This window comes from Mesoplodon densirostris, chromosome Y (assembly GCF_025265405.1).
Source record: "Mesoplodon densirostris isolate mMesDen1 chromosome Y, mMesDen1 primary haplotype, whole genome shotgun sequence".
Classification (NCBI taxonomy): Eukaryota; Metazoa; Chordata; class Mammalia; order Artiodactyla; family Ziphiidae; genus Mesoplodon; species Mesoplodon densirostris.
This window is the reverse complement of record NC_082682.1, coordinates 9,901,767-9,924,245: the sequence shown is the minus strand read 5'-3', so window position 1 is coordinate 9,924,245 and position 22,479 is coordinate 9,901,767. Positions and strand designations below refer to the sequence as shown.

The 22,479-nt window shown below is 40.4% G+C and overlaps 1 pseudogene; it reads right to left on the bottom strand.

Annotated features, from left to right (window-relative positions):
- Window positions 1–431: 431 nt before the first annotated feature.
- LOC132482901 (probable helicase senataxin) overlaps window positions 432–22,479 on the bottom strand; it is a 61,894-nt pseudogene continuing 39,846 nt past the window's right edge.

Below are 22,479 nucleotides of genomic sequence, written 5' to 3'. Positions count from 1 at the left end.
CATTTCACATTCTTCTATCTCATGAAGAATGAGAATTTTAGCTAGAGAACTACGTGCTGACTACAATGGGCAGATGAACTCGTCACAGAAATGTAACATCCTGTGCCAAGGTGCCTCGTCTAAAAAGGTGCAGGAGTGGAACTTCACCTAACAGAGCTCTGCTTCCCAGGGTCTTGCCCAGGACACTCCAGTTGGTTTAACAGGACTCTGACCCAACGCATTGACTCAGTTCTCTCAGGCCACCTGGGCTGTTAAAGACGTCTGTTTGCTACAACAATCTCTGAAAGGACCTGCCCTCCTCCCATCTTTTTTTTTTAAATATAAGGTTTGTTCCGTTGAAAATGATTAACATTTTAAGCAGGGGAAAGAAAAGCTGTCTACCAAATTTTAAGAGGATTCTGTTATTTGCTATACATATATACATTCCAACTTTTACAGCATCCTCTTAAAATCCTCCAGTCTGACCTTTCCTACAGAAGAACAAGAGATCAACATTTTAAGTCTTCGACTTCGAGGACATTATTACTGATACACAAATGCCTTCTGAAAGCTTTTGAAACTGACAAAATGTACTGAAGATGACCAAGAGGCCCATGTGTTAGGATACATTTTCTGTTTTCCAACAGCACACAAACTCCTTTAAGGAAAAAAGTAATCTTATCTGGACAGTCCTACTAGCTGGTCATCTGAAGTTTGCAGTAATGCTTGTGACTGACAGTCTCATTTGGCTCCACTATAAAAGCTTCCTCTTCTTCAATCTACTGTCCTCCTCCTCCAGTCCCCTCTCGTCCCAGCCTGAGTTCCTCTTTGTGTGGTGGCTCAGAGAGCCACGCCTCTCCTGATTCCCCTTGGTGAAGGCACTGGTCTCCCTCCTGTGGCTGAGTGCCTCCCCTTCCTGGGCACATCTTCTCTCACTCGTGGAAGTACTGGTACTAGCAGCTGGAGGATCACACTGCATGCGAGGTCTCTGGTTGTTCACAGCAGCTCCCTTGGTGGGGGCCTGCTGCCCAATACTGGTCGGATCCTGGTGACTTCCGGGGGAGCCTTGCTCTCCAGAGGGAGGCGTTGCTCCAGGATACCAGGGGCTCAAGGGCTGCAGCTCAAAGAGGCTCTTCCCTTTGGCTTCACAGCCCAAGCCCATCCTCCTAAGCAGTCGTGGGTCCCGAGGCCAGTCCTGAAGGGGTGGCCTTTCAGGGTCCTTTGCAGTAACAGTGACAGTGGCTTCTTTGGACTCAGAGGGTGAGGGGTACAGGGAAGAAGCAAGAGACATCTCGGCAAATTCACTGTCTAGCTTGTTGCTGGGCACTCTGCCCTGGGGTCTGGAAACCTCTGGCGTGATAGCAGGAGGGTGAGTCAGACTTCTCTGCAGTATGGGCCTGTGTTTCAGAATCTTCATTGCATCGTATCTATAGTATTTGTTGCAAGTCTTAATAATGGCACCACGCTTCTGCGCATCCTGAATCAGGTGGTTCCAATGCTGGTTTTCCTTGAAACAAAGAGAAGGAAGTAAATTACATCCCAAAGAAACACTCATATGCATGGGAAGCAGAGGTTCCAGCTTTCACTTCTGAACAAATAGTAAGTATACTTTCGTGAACAGATTCTCAAGAATCCATTACTTGTTAGACAAGGCTGAAAGGAAAAATAAGGTGGAATACAGAACTATAAAGCCATGCTGCTAGAAAAGAACACTGGGAACCACCTCTAAGAAAGTACTTCCATCATTTTACCACTGATACTCAGGCCACGTGGTGAATTAGCTGTCATGCAAATCTGTACCAACTGCCGGTAGCCTCATGTAGCTCTTTCATCTTCAATTAAATAAAATTAAAAATTCATTTCCTCAGTTGCACCAGCCACATTTCAAGTGCTCAGCAGACACATGTGACTAGGGTTAGTATCCTGGACAACACAGACACAGAAGGGCTCCGTCATCCCACCAAGTTCCCTTTGACACTGCTGACCCTAGAGTCTTGCCTGTCTCTGGCCAAGGCTAACATTCTGGAAGAGGAAGGCTTGGTTTCAGAAAGCTCCAACACTTGAGTGCATGCTGACTGTTCTAGAAAGAGGACCACAGCTTGCATCAAATTCCCAAAGGCTTCCCAAACTCCCAAGGGCTAAAACATCTTAATCTGCTGAGATAACTATTCCAAAGATGTTGTCTCACTTGTGTCTCTTTTCTAGAAGAGCTTAAATTATGAAAAGCACATCTAAACGGAAAAACAAAACAAGAACCCAACTCACGCATCTCTCCTCTCTTCCTTTTAGTTTCCTCAACAATAAATTGCTTCTTTACAACCATCAGAACTTGGGCCTCTTTAGACAGAAGAAAGAGAGAGTATGAGGGAGGAAAAAAGACAGAGATTGAAGGAAAGAGAAGGAAAGGATAGCTCCCCTCATGGGGGCTCCTGCACTATTCATGAAGGTGGGTAAGGGTATAGCAGTGAAGCTGCATACATAGTACTGACCTGCTGTGTGACCTTGGTCAAGTCACTTGACCTCTCTGAGCCTGTTTCCTCACTGTAAGGTATGAATAGTATTTTATTTAAATGACTCTAAAATGTGCGTTGAAATAAAATAAAATAAATAAAATGCGCTTTATTTTCACATTTTACCATTTCTGACTTTAGGGTGCCTCTAGGCCAGACAGCAGTTTCCATGTATGTAATCCTGGAGGAATTCATGGCTGGGCAGCTACAACCTCTTGACTTTTAGTCAACAAACCACTTCTAAAAAGAATGAGTCCTGGCTCTTGCCTGAAAAATCTTTCCACAGACATCTTCTGATAAGACAAGAAAGTACCAGCACTACAACTTGGAGAATGGAGATCAGAAGTTGGAAAAAAACCCGGGACCACAGTGGGGCCCTCTCATGACACACCTCTGACTGCACAGGGAATGGTTCGAGCATCAGTAAGGGTACATGGGATGGTGAATGGGGACGCCCAGAGTGTTAGTCTGAGAGTGAGATGCTTTCAGGGGTATCTTAGTCTACCTATTTTGCTGTTTTTCCTAGGTATGAACAAGAGTGGTATGACACTGGGTTGGCCAAACTGTTCATTCAGATGTTACAGAAAAAAACAAATGAACCTTCTGGCCAACCCAATAAAAATCTGTCTAAAGTCTAAAAGAGTTTTTTCAGTCACTATAAGACAAAAATTCTAAGTGAAAATAAAGTGTCACAGTTCAATAGTAGAGCATAAAATAATGACGCACATTATATAACTATTGGCTTCTTGGATTTGATAAACTATGGTGGCAATGCAGACCTCACAGGGCCTTTTAAAGTAAGTCGCATAAATCAAGTGCACGGTACGGTGACCGCATGCACCAGGAGGTGCATGTAAGAGGTACCAGTCTCAGATCTCCCTGACTCAGGAGAGCTCTTGAGAGTCCTACCCTGTGGCTGGAAAGCAGATGTAAAGCAGATGGCCTTGCTGCTATTTCTGCCAATTCTACTGCACCTAAACTTGCTGTTTAATCCAATCCCTAGATCACAAAAACAGTTCTGAGAAGGGGCTATTAGTCTTGATTTCTCAGAGGAAACCAAGTGCCTTAATCACTGATTCTATCTCCATAAGGGAAACTGGGCTGAAGAACTAAAAAAAAAAAAAAAAAAAAAAAGAGGCTCGGGAAGGGGGAAGCCCAAGGATAAATACGCAAGTTGGATTGCAAAGTCCAAATGATAAACTGGAAGTTTTTCTATTCTGTTCTGCCGGTCTCTTTTTGTCACACTGGCTTCCCAGAGTGAAGATAATAACGTCTATACTGCACCTAGACGTCAGTGGTCTTCAAATCTGCGTGACGGTGACTCTGGGGCTCACAGAGACTTCCTCAGGGGGTTGTGAGCACGTTTTCTGGGAATGAATTTCCAAACCTCAGCTTCCAAACCCCAGTTCCCTATGTCCTCCTGGGGCTTTTCTGCCCTTCCACTCCACCTTCACAACCACAAGTCTCACCTGTCCCTAATCTGACCACAGGACACACAGCTAGGGGAGGTAAACATGCCTGGGTGTCAAATAGAGGGGCTGGTAAACAGAGGGCTGCCCATGAAGGCTCCTGCAATCAGGTCATCTAAGAGACACAGCTCTATAAACATTTTACTTTTCGGGTTTGAACATTATCAAAATTCAACTGTGTGAAAAGAGTAATTGTTAATACGTTACTCAACTGACAAGATATCGTTCGTTAATACTCAGATCCTTATGGTCACAGGAAAAATAATTTTTTTAAAAAAAACTCTTTGAGGTAACTATAGAATCATAGGAAGTTACCAAAACAGTCCAGAGGTTCCACACACCCTTCACACAGTTTCCCCAAATCGTTATGAAAACCAATTCTTTAAATTTTCAAATTTACATGTAAAGTTTTTGTGGCAGAAAAGCCTAATAGTCATATTAACAGAAAGGCTTTTAATTATGAAAATATATAAACTACCCCCACTGAATTTTATCCTAAACAGTATAAATGGCAATTCAATTTTAAAGAGCAGAAAGAATAACACTGCTCTCTATTCCACTGGATATATTTAAGAGTGGCAAAATGGATTTATTTTTAATAGCTTTCTTTTAAAATGTCAAATATTTACAATATATTAGAAACAAAATCTTTATCAACACTTAACGATGAAACATTTTCAATATAATCTTAAAAGCGGAGGATACACAGCTTTTAAACATTCTTTCAAGGGGGTACACAAACAACAAAGGTTGAAGACCACAAATCTAGATAAGAGCTGAATGAGAAAGACTGTATTTGGGCGCCCTCTGGTGGAACTAACCAAAACGGAGGAAAATCCTACTGAGTTGGCACCTCTCCTGAGATAAAACAATGACTCTGTTAAATACAGAAATTAGAGAAACTGAGTTATTACACCTAATGAGGCAGGCAGCAAATACATGTTTTATCTAGCTGTGGTTCACCAAATTAAGCTGTACTATTACTATCTGTCGACTACAGATGTAAACTTGCCCCTCCTTCTACAGGAGTATCTGTACGGATGGATGAGCTCTGATGCCACTCACCCCTCAAGGGAAACAGCAAGCAGTGCTGCTCTAAGTGCCAAGACAGAAATGAAGATCCAAGCACTTTCCTGCAAATTCCCCCTCTCTGGCATTAAGCTAGGCTAATAGCCACATTTACTGAGTGTTTACTAAGTGCTAACCAATCTTCTAGCACTTTACATATATGGGTTTACATGTCTTCTTAACAATTCTACGATGTAGATACAATTTTTTTAAAGCTCATCTTGAGAGTACACTACGGATACCTGGGTCTTGGGCTAAGAAAGGGTGAGCAGTTTAGGCATTATAAAAGCTCCCAGGAAGAAGCTGCTGGAGGACAAAACAACCAGTGGGAAGAGGCTCATTATTGTTTGTAGCTTCGAAATCATTTCCACTTTGATGAAAAATAAAAATAAAACCTCAACCCGGTATCAGTCATCATGAGCAAACTCTGGAGTTCCCCGGTCCTCGAGAATGTACCTACCATCAGGGTCCTCAAATGTCCCAGGATGAAGAGGCTATACTTGGCTCGTGTGATGGTGACATTCAATCTCTGCAAACTTGCCAGAAACCTAAGCAATAGAAGGAAAAAAAAGAGTTACTTCCTTCTTCAGAAAGACTCGGCATGTCAGCGTAGGTGAGACACAGGCATTTCAGACAGCTTTTCTTGGGCTCCTGCTTTAAGCTCGTGGTGCAGGACCCGGCACAGAAGCAATTCCCATTAAGGACAGCAAACAAACAAGAGGCCCAGTGCTTTCCTTCAAAGTGATGCATCTGTCTGTCAATTTCCTATTTTGACTTGGATGAGATATTGGAAAGTTTAATGGTATGATTTTTAAGCCTTCAAAGATCCTAAAAATATGATAGGAGATCAATTATGACACATACCATGGAGAGGAGCATGCCCCTGCAAAATATACTGGATTCGATAATCTGTTTCACTCTTATCAGGTGAAACAACAGATTCACACTGTGACATGGGTTAATAAACAAGGTACCAAGAGAAGCAGACCTAACAGTGGATCACCTTCACAACTTAAAAAAGAAACCTTCATGATATTACTCAATTTTTTATATAAGAAAATAGAGCAAATGATGGTATTCTCTAACAGTGATTAAAAGGATCTAACTCTGGATCATAAACAAGCAAAGAATCAATGATGACAGTTACCCACCCAATTGAGCCTTGCATGGCATTTGCTCTGACACATGTAACAATAATACAGTCTTTCTCACGACCCTGGAAGGCATCCACGGTATCTACTTCTGCTGGCCTATTTACGAAGAGAGAAACATATTTGCTGAAAAAAGATAATTATTAAATATACATATTTACACAGTAGTATTTCTTATTTTTTTAGTGCTATCTTTTTAAACTGGAGTAGAATTCACATAACACAGAATTCACCATTTTAAAGCACACTATTTGGTGGTGTTGAGTCCATTCACTACAGTGTGCAGTCATCACCGCTATCTAATTTCATAGCATGTCCATCATCCAGGAGAGAAGCCCTGTGCCTATCAGCCATCAGTCTCTATCTCCCCCTCCCCAGGCCCTGGCAACCACTAATCTACTGTCTGTCTCTATGGACTTTTCTACATGGGAAATTTCATATAAATGGAATCATAAAATATGGGACCTTTTGTGTTGGGCTTCCTTCACCTAGCATAATGTTTTCAAGGTTCATCCGTGTCGTAGACTGGTAACAGTACTTCATTCCTTCCACGACTGACTATTCGCTTGTACAGATACACAATTTACTTCTTACCTATGTACCATTTTGGAACATTTGGGTTGTTTCCACTTTTTGACTATCATGAATAATGCTGCTATGAACATTCATGTACTAGATTTTGTGTGAACCCTTTCTCAATTCTTTCAGGTATGTACCTAGGAGTGGAATTGCTGGGTCACATGGTAATTCTATGTTCAACTTTAGGAGGAACTGCCAAACTGTTTTCTGCAGTTTCTCATCAGCAATGTGTAAGTATTCTAATTTCTCCACATCCTTTCAAAAACTTGTTATTGTTTTTTTTTTTTTTTTTTTTTGTAATGCTAGTCATCTTGGTGGGTGTGAAATGATATCTCCTCATTGTGGTTTTGATCTGCATTTCCCTAATGACAAATGATGTGGAACAGCTTTTCATGTGCCTGTTGGATTTTTGTTTATCTTCTTTTGAGAAATGCTATTCACATCCTTTGCCCGCTTAAAAAGTTAGATTATCATTTTATTAAGTTGTATGAGTTCTTTATATATTCTGGATATGACTTGTCAGATAAATATTTTGCAAGTATTTTCTCCCACTCTGTGTGTTGTCTTTTCACTCTTTTGATAGTGTGTCCTTTGAAACACATAAGTTTTTAATTTTTATGAAGGCCAATTTACTTCTCCTTTGGTTACTGGTGCCTGGGTATCATATCTAAGAATCTGTTGCCTAATCTGAGGTCATATAAATTTACCTTTGTTTCCTTGTAAGTTTTATAGTTTTGTCTCTTAGACTCAGAGCACTCATTCATTTTGAGTTAATTACTCTATACAGTGTGAGACAGGGGTCTAAATTCATTCTTTTGCAGGTGGATATCCAGTTATTCCAGCACCGTATGTTGAAAAACTATTATTTCCCCAATGAGTAGGCTTGGCACCCTTGTTGAAAATCAACTGGCCATGAATGTATGGATTGATTTCTGGAATCTCACTTCTAGTCTATTGGTCTATATATGTCTACCCTTATGACAGTACCAGTGTTGATAGCTTTGTAGTAAATTTTGAAAGAGGGAAGTGTGAGCCCTCCAACATTGTTCTCTGTCAAGCTATTTAGGGTCTCTTGCACTTCCATGTGAATTTTAGAATAAGCTTGTCCATTTCTGTAAAAAAAAAGGTAGCTGGAATTTTGACAGAGATAACAATGAATCTGTAGATCAACCTGGGGAATGGTGCCATCTTAACAATATTAAGTCTTCCGATCCATGGACATGAAATGTCTTTACATTTATCTAGTACTTTAAATTCTTTCAACAACGTTTTGTCCTTCTGTGTATGAGCTCACACTTCTTTGGTTACATTTACTCCGAAGTACTTTGTTCTTTATGATGCTACTGTAAATGGAATTTTAAGAAATTTTCCTTTTCAGACTTCTCTAGAGTGTACAGAAATACAACTGATTTTTGTATACTGATCTTGTACCTTACAACTCTGCTGAACTTGTTTATAAGGACCAGTAGTTTGCAAAGATTTTTTTAGGTTTTTCTAGATGTAAGAGTATGCCATTTGTTTTTTTTTATTGTTGTTGTTAGTTTTGGGTTTTTTTTGGTTTTTGGATTTTTTTGTGGCCACACGGCATGCAGGATCTTAGTTCCCTGACCAGGGACCAAACCCATGCCCCCTGCGGTGGAAGCATGGTGTCTTAACCACTGGACCACCAGGCAAGTCCCAGATTATGCCATTTGTGAAGAGACACTTTTACTTCTTCTTTTCCAATATGGATGCCATTTATTTCCTTTTCTTGCTTAATTGCTCTGCATAGAACTTCTAATACAGTGCTGCACACAAGTAGTGCAAGTAGAGAGAGTAGAGAGAGGCATCCTTCCTCATCATAGGGGGAAAGCTTTCAATCTTAACATCAAGTATGATGTGTTAGCTGTGGGTTTTTCATAGATGCTCTTTATTAGGTTGAGGAAGTTCCCTTCTCTTCCTAGTTTGTTGAGTATCTTTATCATGAAAGATTGCTGCATTCAGTCACATGTCTTTTCCACATTTATTCAGATGATCACCGTCATGTGGGGTTTCCCCCTTTAATATGGTATATCACACTGACTGATTTTCATATGTTGAACCAACCTTGCATTCCTGAGATAAATTCCACTTGACTGTGGTAAATAATCCTTTTAATATGCTGTTGAGTTCAGTTGCCATTATTTTGTTGAGAATTTCTGCATCCATATCCATAAAGGATATTGGTCCATAGTTTTCTTTTCTGGTGATGTCTCCATGGCTTTGGTATCAGGGTAATAATGGCCCCATAAAATGAGTTAGAAAGTCTTCCCTTCTATTTTTTGGAAGCATTTGCAAAGGACTGGTGTTAATTCTTAATGTTGGACAGAATTCACCTGTGAAGCCTGATCCTCTGTTTTTCTCTGTTGGAAAGTGATTACTAACTCACTCTTTTTCATTTAATAGGTCTATCCAAAGTTTCTGTTTTTTCCTAGAGTCAATTTTGGTACTTTGTGGGTTTCTAGGTGCAGAAACATTTGAGTTAATGGATTTCCAATATTTAATTTTTTATTTTACTGTTGAGGTATAAAGGAGACAAAAACATGACCCTATACATGAAGGCACTAAAAGGGTTAAATAATTTATTGTAAGTGAAAATGTGAATACATGATTCTCAGTAGAGTTAGAATTCAGATAACAAGTCATCCAACTAAAGGTAAAGGCCTGAAGAATTTCTCAGTCACTTCCATTGTCAAGTGTAACGGTGATGACATTTGAACTGACAGGAGGTACTCCATCTGCAGGGGCTACACGTGTAACCACACTCCCTCCCAGCACAAGTCTATGGAGCCAGGGTCCTAGTCTCCTTGTTCTATACTACCAGGGTCTAAGACCACTCCCTAGAGTTAAGTTTCCTTTTCTTCTTTCCTTCTATCCCCTCTTTCTTCTTTTTAATTCAACAGAAAAACTCAAAATATCTGTAAAAATAGAGATGCCTCACCCTTTTCTATCAAACTCTTTGTCCAAATCCTTCTGAATCATCATCTTCTGAGCCTTGTAATGGGTTATTATGCCAACGTTTCGGAAAGTAACATCCCTTCTTCTGTCTTTCATAAGTTTAATTATTTCCATTACCAGTTTTATTTCTTGAACATTTACATATGAGCTAAATAAGATGAAAACAAAAAATACAACACATCAAAACTAATAGCAGTCCAATTGCTAAGTTAAGTTCCACTTTGTTTTCCACTACAGTAAAGAGTACATAGGTAGGTTTCATCTTTATTCAGTCAGCAGTGATTCAAAGAGGCTGTTATAATGACCATTAATATTGTACAGATGAATAAATATAAAAATAACTGCCCAGTGAAACACAAAGTTGTAGGAGAGAAAAGTGGTTCGAGTTACGTGATGTTAAGGCACCAGTTTCTTCACTTATTAAAACAGGGATAGCCACAGTGAGAACGAAAGTATTCATAATAATAATGAAGATATGACTAATGAATAGCTAACGTAAGGATTGACTATCTTCCCAACACTGAGAAAAGTGCTTCAGATGTACTACCTTCCTGCATTCCCCACCACAGGCCATGCAGATCATGCACCACATGACCGAGAGGATGGCAGCCACACAGACTAAATGTGACCCGGCTCCCAGAGATGAACAAACACGGGGCCCTACAGCAGGATCACGTCCTCTGTCCTTGCTGGCCTCATCCTGCACTCCCAACTCATCTCCTGAACTACAATGCGATCCCTCATCACCATACCAAATGCAACATGTGTGCACACTGGGGGATGCCCTGCATGCACAACTTTATTCCCGAGGCTACCTTATCTGTCTCACTTTAAAGCCTTAAATATTCACTATTCTAATTTCAAGACTTACTATACAGACAAGCCAGTCAGCTAGCTTTCTTTTCCATACCTGAAAGCTTTATTTGGTCACCTCTCAGGCCAACACTCTTCCCGTGACCATCCATCTCCATAATACTTATGCGGTAAACTCTCAATCCTCTGCTCCATTCCAACAGACCCCACTACAACCTCCACAATCCCTCTGGAATAGCAACCCCCCAGCCAACTGCTCCGTATTTCTAACTTCTTCACTGAAGGGCCCCTCCTTCCACCACTATTAACTAATATCTTATTCTCATGGAGGACACCACTTGCTCTGCAGCTCTCTCTTGACACAGAGGTGGAATTTCTATTTCTTCATACGTCATGATGCAGGGGTGGCATTTCTATCTGTGCTAACAAATACAGCCTCCGGGCTCCTCCTCCTTTATTCTCACACAAGAAGCCCCGGCTCCTCTGAGGTGCTTCCTAATTAGCAACCACTGCTCCTTTTGTGCTGTCATTCACAAACCACCTGATTCACAATCCAACATGCTGAAAGTATTGTCCACCCTCTGCCTCACACCTTGATTCAACTGTATCTGTACTTATCCATCACAATACTTAACCCAACTGGAACCATTAATCACCACGGTGATGGCCTGGTTAATGTCTGTCTCGCCTGTTAGACCACAGCAGCCTTACACTGGGGCCACGTCTGTTTTACTCACAGCTGGGATCTCAGCATGGATCTACTGAAGTGCTGACCGCATGTTAGGTAACATAACCCCCATTACCCAGTTAAGAAAAAAATTCAAGACTGAAATATATAAAGACATCAGTAATTTATGATTGAAAAGGTGAAGTTATCAACCCAGCTAAAAGAAAATGATTGTGCACTGGCACTAGGCAGAGAGATTTATATGGAAAGTATTTTGAATTTAAATATGAACAGAAACAATACAAAAATTCTGGGACCATCAGTGCGGACTGAAGAAAAAGGAGAACTTACTCATTATCCCGCTTTTCTGAACCATCTTCAACATCAAACACGAGGTAGGGTTGAAATGGCCAGTCAGATGAACACCGAATGGTCTCTGTCATTCTACAAAAGAGCAGCCACCATTTAGAATGCAAGTCAAATTACAAGAGAAAATGTTTTAGAATTATTATTACTATTTGTTCTTTCTGTGGAAGAGAGCAAGGGAAAGTTAAGAGGACAAGAGGACCTTCTTTTTAAATAAAATTAAATACTTTTAAATAACATATTTTAGTGAAAGGTAGCAAGTTAATTTCATTTCTATTCTAGTACTAGGGAGAATGACCCATGTAAATTAAAATATAACAATCATGATTGGAAAATTACTCATAATACAGTAAGTGAAAAAAGCATGCTACAGTATACTATGTAGAGCATGGTGTGCTTTTCCACCCCCCCAAAAAAGGAGAAAAAGTAAAAAAAAGATGTGCATAGTACAAGGACTGGAAGTAGATATAACAAAATGTTACCAGCGATTACTTCTGGGTAGTATCAATAGGGGTTGGGTTTATCCCTTTCTTTTCATTTATCTGCATTTGCTACAATCAATAGGACTTTTGTAATTAAAATTATTAAACCTTTGTGTTTTTAATAACAAGACCTAAAAGCACAACAAAAGAGCTATTCTTCCTAAGCAGCCAAACCTACAAATAAAACAGGTGAACATGAAATGAACAGAGCTCACCTATTTGTTTTCAAGTTCCTGTTATAAATGTAATTAGAAGGGAAGAGACATATGTCTGGGTGCATCCTGTACTGAATGGTGAGCTGTAAGACAGGCAGCCTGCCAATCACATTGTGCTCCACGTTCTCTTCCAGAAGGTTGTAGAAGCGGGCCATCATCGACTGGTCATAGCCATACTCCTGGGCCTTCTGAAAGGAGGAAAACAAAGCAATAATCTGCAAGAATTCATGTGTACGTTTCCCACTATTAAAAAAAAAAACAATCACTGAGCTCTAAAATATACCAGGTATTACCAACAACCAAAGATTCAGAGAGAGAAGATGTTTCCGACTCCAGCCCTAGAAAAGCCATGTAGCTTGACTACAAAAGTTAAGGTATTTTCCCCTTATTTAGAAAACCCACATACTGCTTATGAACGAGATGTGATCTTGTGAATGACCACAGCTGTCGCTATTTTGGTGCTAACAGAGGTCACCTGAAAGAACCGATGATAAAAGCAGCAAAGAACTGTAACACAGATTTTAACAATTATTTCTGGGCTATGCTCTCACAACTAGAAATAATGAATGCCATTGTAAATAAGCCTCTGAAAGACCAATTTCTTTATCCATCCATCATATACCGAGCAGCTAAAATTTGGGGTGCTGACAGTCTACAGTGAAGATCAAATGTCACAGAGCTTACATTCTAGTAGAGGACACAGGCAACTAAGTTGATTTCATAAATCCAAGAAAGGGTTACAAACCTGTGATCTGAAACACAGTGACTTAATTGACAAACGAAGAAAACTGTCTTAATGTTATCACGGTCGTGCCTTGGGATATACTTTTCAATGGTAGCATCACATCAAGATTCAAAAAGTATTACGTCTTAAATAATCTAGAAGCAAAAAATGTGCTCTGGAAAACCCACTAGGATGATGCAATCTTTATGAGTGACGTTGACAATATGAGCGTTGAAGATGTATGTGCACAGTTTTAATAAACTTGTTTCACAAACTATCAGAGTGGAGAAAACAGGTGTTACTTCTTATTTATATTAGTTATATATGTGATTATTTACATATGTGATATTAAATAAGTTTGTATAATTAAAGAGAATATTTTTAGTAGACATTTGGCAATTTCATCTATACCCCCCAAAGTTTATCTATTCAAGTTAGCTAAAAAACCTCATTTATTTCACTCTGGGGAAAAAGAAAATGGTTTATATGAGGTAACACATCTACTTCCAGAAAAAAAAAACTGAGTCCATCCTACAAAATGATGGAGATTTTTATGTTTTGACATGAACATATATCCCTGATCTATTTACTGACTGGAAAAAAGGGTAATTTGGTACAGACTGATTCTTCCACCTTTAAACAAGGTCAAAACCTACATACAGGGCTTCCTTGGTGGCGCAGTGGTTGAGAGTCCTCCTGCCAATGCAGGACCCAAGGGCTCGAGCCCTGGTCTTGGAAGATCCCACATGCCATGGAGCAGCTGGCCCCGTGAGCCACAATTACTGAGCCTGTGCGTCTGGAGCCTGTGCTCCACAACAAGAGAGGCCGCGACAGTGAGAGGCCCGCGCACTGCGATGAGGAGTGGCCCCCACTTGCCACAACTAGAGAAATCCCTAACACAGAAACAAAGATCCAACACAGCCATAAATTTAAAAAAAACCTACATACATATACACAAATTTATACGTTCCCTATAGGCATCTGACATTCTGAATCTAGTAACTTATTTACTGTCTGTTACCCACTAGGAATGTCAGCTTCATGAGGGCAAGGATTTTTTTTTCTTTGTGGTATGCGGGCCTCTCACTGTTGTGGCCTCTCCCGCTGCAGAGCACAGGCTCCGGACACACAGGCTCATCAGTCATGGCTCAGCCGCTCCGTGGCTTGTGGGATCTTCCCGGACTGGGACACGAACCCGTGTCCCCTGCATTGGCAGGTGGACTCTCAACCACTGTGCCACCAGGGAAGCCCAAGGGCAGGGATTTTCGTCTATTTTCATCACTGTCATGACGCCAAAACTTAAAAACAGTGCCTGAATTAGCCTGGCACTCAATGAACACAGACTGAAAAAAGTCAACACACACATGCCCACAAACTGTTCAAATACTCACTAAACTGTTCATAGTACTTATCCCTAGGGTTAGAAAGGCATGCTGAGAAAATTAACTTTGTAATTATTTTCTGAATCTTCTCAATAAGCCTCTATTATTTTTGCAACAATAAGAAAAGCCTAAATGGATTTTTCTCATTTCTGCTGTTTTTAATCCATCACCAAAGGAGACAGTCAAGTTGAGGCCTATCGACAACCCTTTTCACTAACCACATGCTAAGGCCCTTCAGGGAGTTAAATCAGTAGGTTTCTGAAATACTGCAACTAGTCAAAGAATGCAGGGCAGAGCTGGCTCCTCCTAGGTCTCCACAAGCAGAACCCCCCACAGCAGCTCTGTCCTATGGACAAGGTTTTCACTCAGGGACACGGGCGCTCCTAGGCTACTCCCTTGAACAGTCACGCACGAGTGTTCAGACGTCAAAGAACTGCACTATCCTTTTGATGATTCCAAAGTCAAAAACAATACTAACCAAAAAAACCTGCTTTGTTTCCATAACGTAACAGAAATGCTGTGAAAATGGTCTGTTCTCTGGGACAGTTTATGCAGCCACTACTCTATATTTGTACAAATAATCTATGTATCAGTAAAATGCTGAAATTTCATTAAACTTCAAAACCGTCATCTAGACCTATGAAGATTACCCAAAACATCTGAATCCTGATTCTGCTGTGCATTTCTAGGAGCCACCTTTAGTGAGATTTAAGAAACGAAGTGAACGGAACCACAACTTTGGTGCTCATCTTCCCACAAGCACAGCCCACAACCTCTTTCCTTTCCCACCTTCCCTTTCAGAGGATATGAGGGACACCGGCATTTTCCTGTGCTATAGGATACAGAATTCTAAAATTGAAAACGTTACTGTAAGAATAATTTCTCTTTATACTGTTTTCCTCAAATTTTCACATATTGAAAGATAAATCAGGAGGTTGGATTCTATTCCCTGCTTTTAAAGGTTTTCTTTTATTATTGTTTTGGTGTTTATGTTACTAAAATAAATCAGACACAGCCCTTAGAACAGCTGCACACTGCCTTTCCCAAAGGAACAGCCCACTGCACATGGGACATCCTCCTCCTAAACTTCTGGTCTGTGACACTCACACTGCTCCTGTCACACACACATAAGCACATTATGAACAAAGGAACATTTCGGGAGACTTTCACTATGAAGGCTCTCAACAGTGGTTCTCTTTTCTCAGCCATTCCCTATTTATCCTTGCAAATAAGAGATGATGATCCAAGAAAGACCGCCGCACCGCCCAAAACAAAAAAACCCAAACAAGCCCCTTCCACTTTAAAGCAACACGAATGTGAAAAAACGTACCATGGAAATGACTGTGGGAGGGAGCTGCTTAGGATCTCCTACAAGGATGAGCTTGTTGCAACCATGTATGAGGGGAGTAAGAGTTTCAACTTCACAAGACTGTCCAGCCTTGGTAAGAGAGTACAGAATGGAGACATAATCAGAATTATATCTATTATTTATTTATCCATATACAGTCTATCCAATTCATAAGAGTCCTAACCATTCAGAAACATACACTTTCTCCTTCTGCACCAAAGATCAAAAATAAGAACTTTCTTTGGTTAGAAAACAAAACAACAAAAACATTCTAAACACCGAAGTGGGGGAAAAAAGCCCACACACGTTTTGAAGTCAGCCACCACTCAGGTGCCACTACCACCTGGGAAGCAGCCCATAAGCTAGAAGGGCCATGTCATGCCCCCGGTTTGTCTTCTTTGTCCCTGCTGGGCACATGCCTGGGGGGACTGTGTGTCTGTGTGTCCCACCCCCTCTCACTCTCTTCCTTGCTCCTCAGTAGGCCGCTTCAGACGCAAGAGTCAAGCTTCTTTTCAAGTCAATGGCATTTCCTTCAATTATTTCATCACTTCCATCTTTTCTATTCCTTCGTTTTGATGAATACTGGATCTTGGATCTCCTGGATGGGTTCTCTGTACCTCATTTTCCATCTCTTTTGTCTTCTGGCTCTACATTCTGGCAAACAGTAGGTACCCAATAAATGTTTGCTCAATGAATGAAGTAGAAATAAAGATGTTAGCTGAAAATACAGTGGCTCAGAGCTGCCCAGAGTTATATTAAAAATGCTTCAAAAGGTCACCAGAGGGCTTCCCTGGTGGCGCAGTGGTTGAGAGTCTGCCTGCCCATGCAGGGGACACGGGTTCATGCCCCGGTCCAGGAAGATCCCACATGCCACGGAGTGGCTGGGCCCATGTGCCATGGCCGCTGAGCCTGTGCGTCCGGAGCCTGTGCACCACAACGGGAGAGGCCACAACAGTGAGAGGTCCACGTACCACAAAAAAAATAAAGGTAACCAGAGATATCCAAAGCAGGAGCTAGAATAATCCTTGGGAGGGATTTTATGAAGAACAATCAGGAATCTCTAAGACTACAGTCCCGATACTGAAAAAGCAATTTTCATTGTGGTGGGTCATTAGCAGCATATTTCAACATAAGAGAATACACATGTAATGGCAGGTCAAAATCAGATGCAAAGACCACTCTGTCAACATCTCGGCAGCCACTCTTCATCTAAGACTTACGCCTTACTCCTAGCAAAGCTGTATGGCCGACTGCTTACTGACCTCATCAACAATGACACAACTAAAGGGGACAGCCCCTTGCCCACGGAAAGCAGCCTCGAGCAGCAAACCACCACTCGTGCTCAGTGTGCAGCAGATGATGTGGGACTCTAAGATGATGATGTTCTGTGTCTTTTGTGGGCATCCTTGAACCTAAGAGAATAAAACTTCATCAACATTCAGTTGTATATAAATTCTTAACTACACTTATTATGTGGCAAAATAATGTCTAGTAAATGTTAGGTAGGAACCTCAAACCTAGAAAACAGCAGAAACATTCAAGATAATCAGAAGCCACCAGAAAGAACACTTTGCAGTGGAGTCTAATCTCAGAACATGAGTTAATAATAAGCACATTAAGAAAAATTTATTCAGGTTTAATTTGGTCGAAGTGGATTACAATTCTTACAGCCTGACGTATGAGGGAAGCTATCAGAATAAGCAAAGATTAAGTAATTCTACTGAGTTGTGAAGCAATTATCTGAGTAAAACCAGGATCAGAACTAAGCCTGAACATACACTTTGCTGTTAGTTTTTAAGTATGTAATATTGTTCTTTTATAAGGGATAGTACCAACAAAAACGCCTGTGAAACTGACAAGCATTCTAGTTCCACAGTGGAATCCAACAACCTTGGTCCAGACTATAATGGAATAAGCTGTGATGGAGACTAACAGTATGAATGACACCTCACAACGCATATCATTCAGTGTTCAAATTAATAAACTGGTACTCTCATCATAGATTCAGGTAGCCTATCTCCCCTCCTGAAAAAGCTGTCGTGAATCATCCCTGAACATGTGATAGATTCAACCATGGTTGCCAAGGCATGTATGTGAAGAGAGGGCGGCAACTGTGGCCTTCTGGTGCTCACATGTTAACTGTCACATACCTCTCCTCTCAGCCATCTAATGAGTAAAACTGCCAAGTACAATTGTTTTAATGGCCCACAGAACAATGTGATCAGCGGCAAAAACCATAGTACTGGTAAACATGGACTTCATCCTTAAATGTGGGAAGATTAATTTTGGGCTCAGCTTAAAGTTTTAATAAAAAGCTTTCCACATAACAAACTGCTAGTGGAAATACACATTAAGTTCAATTATATTTATTTAGCCACACAGAGAAGGTCAATAATACATTCAAGAGGAAAACCTCAGCTCAAAAATACAAATACCATTACCGGTTGAGTATTACCCTCTCTTTCCCTGACCGCCAATTCATTTCATTAAGGGCTGCATTCTGGTGATGGGGTACACACCTGGCTCATCCTAGCTTTGACCAATATAAATGTTAGTTGATATTTTTATATCCAAAGAAAACTGGGAAAAGTTATACATGTTATAGAAGGATTTTTTGTGATCAAACACAAGTAAAAGGAGTATATGCTTTCAGCCAAAAACTGAGAAAAAAGGTGCTTATATTTCTTGGGCCACATCCCAGCCACTGTCACTCTACCTGAATTCAGACGTGTAATTTTTTTCCTGTATCTTCAAATAGTTATTTATTTATTTATTTATTTGGCTATGCTGGGTCTTAGTTGTGGCATGTGGGATCTTCCCTGCAGCGTGTGGGATCTTTTAGTTGCAGCATGAGGGATCTTTCAGTTGTAGCATGCAGGCTCTTAGTTGCAGCACATGGGATCTAGTTCCCTGACCAGGAATCACACCTACACCCCCTGCAATGGAAGCAGAGTCCTAACCACTGGACAGCCAGGGAATTCCCCCCAATTTTTAAATGTAATTGAGAAAAGACCACAGGTTGTCTGAACTATTTCATAATTTAAAAAAAGAAAAAGTAATACCAGTAAAGTGCTACAGGTGAACTACTTACCTCTTTAATTTTAGAAGAAAGCTCCTGCCTTTCTTGTGAAACTTTGGCCATTTTTTCATCTAATTCTTGCCTCTGGAAAAAAATCAGAATGCCATCATTAAAATTAAATTAAGCATTTTAAAATGCTTTCCAATGGACTGTCTCACATTTCAAAAGGGTGAGCCAGTACTTTACCAATGAAAAACTGATTCACCCAGTGTGTTTTCTCTATATCAGTCTTTCTGTATTGCTGGGGGTCAGAGTTTAGCTAAGCTACTCCATGGTACTGATGCCCTGGCATCCATTTTGTTTGGCCAAGCAGCCTGCAGAGACCCCAAACTAACACTAGGCCCCTTCACACACATGCACGCCCTAGATGGCAGCCCGTGGAGTCACCGGCCCACCAGCCAACATCAGCTCTTGTGATCAACAGTCTCCTCTGCCATCCAGTGCCTTCCCCTTATATGCCCTTTAGATAAGAGACCCTCCAAGCTACTTACCAAAACCCTGCTCTTTTGGTTAAAATTGGCCAATCCAGCCCTAGCCTGGGAACCCCAAAGTACTCCACCCATGGACTCTGATAATGACATGTGCGCCAGGGCCTGCCTCTCTCTGTCTGCACTCTCCCTTGACCTGCCTGTCATGCCCCATGAGACATGCCTTATACCTTCTTCAAGACCTGTGAAAATAAACTTCTCTATTTCGCTTTCTCTTGTGGTCTGTTTTTAAACATCAGCTCATTATCCAGCAACCCAACAACCAGCACCCCATGCTTCAATCAGTAGGTGTTAATTTGATAAATTCTTTTCTTTTTTGGTGGCCACACTGTGCAGCATGAGGAATGCTCATGAGGAACTAGGGTTCCCTGAGCAGGGATCGAACCTGAGCTCCCTTCAGTGTAAGTGCAGATTCTTAACCACTGGACCACCAGGGAAGTCCAATAAATTCTTAATAGTGTGTATGATTCAGTTCTGTTCAGAGTACTGCAGGTACGCTCTTTCTGCTTAAGCAGGCCAACTTGGGGCATCACTTACGTGTTATCTACTCTGCTTTCATGCTATTAACAGTGGCGTTCAGTGGCTAAAACAGACTGCACATGGCCTGCAAAGTCTAAAATATTTACTATCTTGTTCTTTTAAAAAAAAGTTTAACCCCTAATATAAGGCATACCATTTCTCTGTACATTTTTATACACAAATTATGCTATTCCACAATGAAAGAATGGCATCAAATACTCACCAACTAGTTTATCTATGAGCTATTAAAAAACACTGATCAAGACATGTTTAGATACCTGTAGTTCCCTTCCACCTCGGCATAAAGCACGCTGGCGAGAAAGTTCATCTAGTTGATGACCTAGAAATTCCTTTCTTCTGTGCATCTCATGAATATGAGAAGGTAAGTCTTTTTCTTTAAAAAAAAGATAAAAAGCTGTTAATTCTAACAAATACACACATATGCATACACAATGAGAAGAAAAACTAGCTTTCAAAACTAGACTACTTCTAGGATCTCCAAATTACCTTTAATGCCCATGCCATTTTCTACCATACAAAAAGAAACAGAAATCAATTAATATATATCTTTATTCAGTACTTACTCATTCTGTGGTTAACTTGGCTGTCCAAACTGAATTTTAGGACCTCAGTATTAATAGACTTTTCTGGACCTAGACGTACTAAATTTATATCTCCACAGTTTCCTGTTGATACAAGTCACACTTAGAGGTTAATAAGAATGCTGTCAATTTCTGTACATAATAATTATTTCTAAGCAAATATATTAACAATCAGAGAAAGGAGCTAACATGAACTATTAATCAACCAAATACCTGGAACTGCGCTAGAGGTTCCACACACATTCTTTTAGATTTGCTTCATAAGAATCCTATAAGGCAAGGATTTATTTCCACCTAGTAAAAGCTACTGAGGTGGCACAAGCAGTACACTGCAGAGTTGAGATTCTATTACACTAATGCTTCTCAAACTATGTTCTATACATCACTCCATGGTAAAATGTATTTGGGAAATGGCGAGTGAAAATAAAACAAATTTCTTGACCATAGGATATTTCGAAGATGAAGACTTTTCTCTATTAATGCATGTCTGAATTCCCCAAACAGAATCTTACAGGACCATCAAATGCTTTTCTGCAGAATACTGAGAACCACGGTTTTGAAACTCTGTTCCACATCACAATGCCACTCCAGGATCTAAGGGACACAAGATGCTGGAAATTCTGGAATATGGTAATTCCAAAAACTGTCAGCATCATTTAACTGGTTTATTAACCACATTTTAATTTTAGGTTAGCACATTTCAGATATTATTTAATCGAAAAGTCTCCCACTGCTTCACTGAACTACTAAACTATAGCAATCATGCAGCGTTTATTAGCACTTATCCCAATCTGACACATCACATACTTGTTTGCTATCTCCTTCCACTGAATCCAAGTCCCATAAGAACCAGGTTTTGTTTTGGTCACTGCCTAGAACCGCAGCTGGCACGTAAGTACAATAAACATACACTGAATGAATAAATGAACTCATTATACAGCTGTTTACACATATTTTTGTTCCGAGTTCAGCTCATTCTTCTAAAATTTGAAGCCATCTTCTCGGACCAACATTTACTTGAAGGTGTCAAAATTGCTAACTTGTGTTTCTACCAGAAAGGTGGATGAGATTTATACCCACTATAAGCATCTAAAAATGCTCCAGAAATTAAAACAGACATCCTTTAAATTGCAGGGTGAGCTCAGAAGGATGTAAGAGAAATTCCTAGGGGCCAAAAACAAAGAGAAAGGTGAAAACCAGAGGTGAAAGCCCCTGAGATGCTGTGGCTTCCCTGGAGGGAACAGGGTGAGGGCTGGTCACTCTCTAGATGCTTAGGTGTTTGTTTTTTCATTTACATACAATCAAATGCAGAGATTTAAAAATCCTTAGTTCTACAGAGTTTGACAAATATCTACATCAGCAAAACTACCATTCCAATCAACATATAGAAATTTTATAAATGGGGCTTGGATTTTAATGTCCACTAGAAAGTAAGAGGGCATGGAAGAGGTGGAGGGATGAAAAAGACATGAATCTATCTTGGCCTGGGCTTAGCTGGGAAAAAAAACCCTCTTCTAGGACTTTCCAACTATAGGCCCATGCCACATGTGGACTTAGAGCCTAAATACATAATACAGAGAATGACAAAGGTGACCCAACCAAAATATGGTTGAGATTTTAAAAATGAGAATACAGTGACCAATGTTATGCCAATATATTTGAAAACCTAAGGTGAAGTGGAAATTTTTCTTGAATAATATGAATTAGCAAAACTCACTCAAATGTAGAAAACTTGAATAAACAATTAAAGACATTCAGCAGACAGAAACTTACCCATCTGTCAAAAAACAGACAAAAAACAAACAAACAAGAAGTCCCCCCAAAAAACAACACTAAAGACAAATTAACCTTCAAGTAACAGGTAATTCTCTGTCATATATGAAACATCCCAAATAAATGTCTGTATAACTTCTTTCTTTATTTTTTTTTGTGGTATGAGGGCCTCTCACTGCTCTGGCCTCTCCCGTTGCGGAGCACAGGCTCCAGACGCACAGGCTCAGTGGCCATGGCTCATGGGCCCAGCCTCTCCGTGGCACGTGGGATCCTCCAGGACCGGGGCACG